This window comes from Mesocricetus auratus, unplaced genomic scaffold, assembly GCF_017639785.1.
Source record: "Mesocricetus auratus isolate SY011 unplaced genomic scaffold, BCM_Maur_2.0 contig_10494_pilon_obj, whole genome shotgun sequence".
NCBI classification, from domain to species: Eukaryota; Metazoa; Chordata; class Mammalia; order Rodentia; family Cricetidae; genus Mesocricetus; species Mesocricetus auratus.
Genome location: NW_024430446.1, coordinates 52 through 3420, shown reverse-complemented (window position 1 = coordinate 3420; position 3369 = coordinate 52). Strand labels below are relative to the sequence as shown.

The 3369-nt window shown below is 38.5% G+C and overlaps 1 pseudogene; it reads right to left on the bottom strand.

The window, feature by feature from the left end:
• Nucleotides 1-2161: 2161 nt before the first annotated feature.
• On the bottom strand, nucleotides 2162-2816 carry LOC121138064 (annotated as a pseudogene).
• Nucleotides 2817-3369: the final 553 nt, after the last annotated feature.

Below are 3369 nucleotides of genomic sequence, written 5' to 3'. Positions count from 1 at the left end.
TGGTCTTGAAAAGGACAAAGATCAAAAGGAGATTGTAATTCATTTCTGTGTCTTCCTATCCATGTTACACCATTTTATTCACACAGATAATAGAGCCTAAATATCTCTCAGAATTGTCTTTTGTATATTTTAAGTTCCAAAACTGAATCTTTCTCTGAACTAATAACATTGACTCTGAATTTGTCTGCACTCATCTGGTATTGCCCAACATTGAATTCATGGTAAAATCCTATACTGTCTTAAAACACAAAATTATCTTGTTCCCCTGGCACAAAGAACTAATGTTCTGCACACCTATGCTAATATTTTCTGCTTGTACTTTTATCCCCATCAAACTCTTTCTGCCTCAAAATTTGACAACTGCCCTACATCATGTTATGCTATGGACACATTTAGTTTCATAGTGACATTAGACTGAGAATTAGAAGTAGCAACGGGTACAGAGATACAGCTCAGTAGTTTAAAGCACTAACCATCAAACCAGGTTATTTAAGCCTGATACCTTACTTCTGAAGTTATTCTTTGACCACCACACTCATTCCCCTCTCCCACCACATGAAATCAATATATGTACTTAAAGAAGCATCTGGGATGGCTTAGTTTTTAAGGAATATTGCTATTCTAGCAGAAAACCTGAGTACCCAGCACTCCAGATGGAGAAGGTCATAACTGACTATAACTCCAGATCTAGAGATCTGACTTTCCTCTGGATTCTGAGTGTACCACCATCACATAGGGACTCACACACACATACACACACACACACACACACACACACACACACACAAACAAACAAAAAAGCTTTCAAAAGTGGATGCAAAAGTGGGAATGACCATCCCAACTCATATCCCTTGCTAAGAATCAAAGGAAAACACTGTTGAATGGAGGAGGGGACATCTCTATAAATTGGCGCCAAGGGGGATATGCAATATTAAGTAGAAATGTTGAAAATTCATACTGTAGACTGAAATGCACACTTCCTGAAGACCAGCGGTCAGGGGGAATTCCGAGGTCCATGTCTAGGTACTTTTCTAATCACTCTTGTTGAGCAGGCCCTCTGGAATTGGGCAGACCTTGTAAAACAGAACCTGGAGTTGCCGATTATCTATTCAATTTTCTTCCTAATATAACCATTGTTTCATATATTACCAAAAAGAAAGTTGATTCTTTCAACTTCCTGTTAATCTCCAAAATGAAAATTCATACATTTTATTAGTTTAACTATATTATTAAATTAAAATAATGTTGAAACTTAAAATGTCTTGTTCATTTACACTTGATCAAATTTTGAAAATGCAATAGTAAATTATTTCTACCATTTTTTAACAGTGTCAAAGTAGTTTACTTAAATAATAACTTGGCATAGCCCTACATGATGGGTACCATTTAAACGGTGTATGCCTGTAGGTTCAACTAAGTCATCAGATCTCAGCCTGTGGGTCAAAATTCTTTGGGGTCAAAGATCGCTTTCACAGGGCTAGCCTAAATCCATCGGTAAATATTTACATTATGATTCATAACTAACAATTATTTCAATAACAGTAATTTTATTAATGGGGATTACTACCACATGAGAAAGGAACAAACTGTATTAAAGGGTCATAGCACTAGGAATATTGTGAACTACAACTCTAAATAGTATCTTGAAGTACTAGATAGAAATGTTAATGGTGTGAGTCCCATATTCGAAGCAGCTGATGTTTTTGAGTCCACCTTGGCATGTGAAATATCTTGATCAATGTAAACTTAGTCTTGACTCTCTTTGAAGAGTTATCATCAGGAAATAATTCTCAAAATACAATCTGCTTTTTTCACTGGATAATGGTGGCACATGTCACAATCCCAGCACTCAGGAGGCAGAGGAGGACATATCTGTCTGAGTTGGAAAACAGCTTGGTCTACAAAGAGAATTTCAGGAGAACCAAGGGTACAAAGAGAAAAACTGTCTTGTAAAACAAAAAACAAACAAAAAAATGCCGGGCTGTGGTGGCACATGCCTTTTATCCCAGCCCTCAGGCAGAGACAGTATCTTTGTGAGTTCAAAGCTAGCTGTTCCAAGACAGGTTCCAATGCTAAAGAAAAACCCTGACTCTTTTTAAAAACCCAAATTCTACCCAAAATAAATCTACCGTTAAGTGGACATCTCACAAGGGAAAAGGTGTCAAGGGCCTGAGGATACAGGTGGTGAGGCACTGGGGCTAAGCCAGCTTCATGCTCTGCTGGAATCGTGAGGCTTGGTAAGCATACTCAGATGTAGTGCTACGGTGTTGTGAGGGCTGGGATAAGTCTAATTGCACAGGTGAGGTGGAAAAGTAGATCTTCTGTTCTTGTTAGTACTGCTCTTCAGGAGTTACAGCATCCTGGTAAGTCCAGTCTCACCAATGGAAATTGAAACCTTCAAGCAGAGTGATGTGGCTTGTGCTTGTAGCCACACAATGAGGAGGATTTCAGGATGGCAAATTTGGCATTTCAATTCCTGGTAGCAACATTACCCTCTTGGGTAGCAAGCCAGCCCCCAAATCAGGGATTGTATGCATACACCACTTATATGTTGTGTCCCCCATGGGTCAGCATACACGTTTTTGTTGGTTGTAGTAAGCAGCACCTGTCACATAGGCTACGGTCTGGGCTAGAATCTTAGGGCACTGATCAGGGTGGTCCTCATTGTCAGCAATGACTTCTACTTGCAGTTCTGAAAACTTCTCCGCAGCACTTCTCAAGTGGTAGGACACGCGCTGGTCTCTCAGTAGTTGGAGGTGGTAGCTCTTCAAGAAGGGTTTGAGGGCTTTGTTAAACATAGCAAGAGTGCTGTGTACTAGGAAGGTCAAGTAGGTCCTGGAAGGGGTAAACCTCGAAGACAAAAGGACACAAGCTGTCCTCAGTCTTCAGGTTCAGTTCTGTGCCCCCCTTCTCCATAGGGCACACTGAACCTTGTACCATATTTTATCCTATCAACATTTGACATATATTGAAGAAATACACCTTTGCATGTATGAAAAATATTTCAGAGAGGTAAATACTTTGTTATTTCCCCTTATTGAATGAATGCTGCTGTCATATTTTTTCTGTTAATTTTCACACACATCAACAGGTAAAATACTTTATTTTGGAGTTAGTCATTGAATATAATAATTTAAAGTACTTCAATAAAAATCAACATATTAAATGCATAAAAGATGTGTTTCCTCAGTAAGCAGCATTATTTATTTGTGGAATATGTTATAAAGTGTGAATTTGGCTTCCTTTTTCTACTTCTATACCATCAGAGTATAAATTTACTAAAAGAGTATTTCTTGCTCCATGCAGCGTTTGCATTTCCCATTCTACTCTCCATGATCTTTTGCTTATACTTATATTCTGCATATTAAC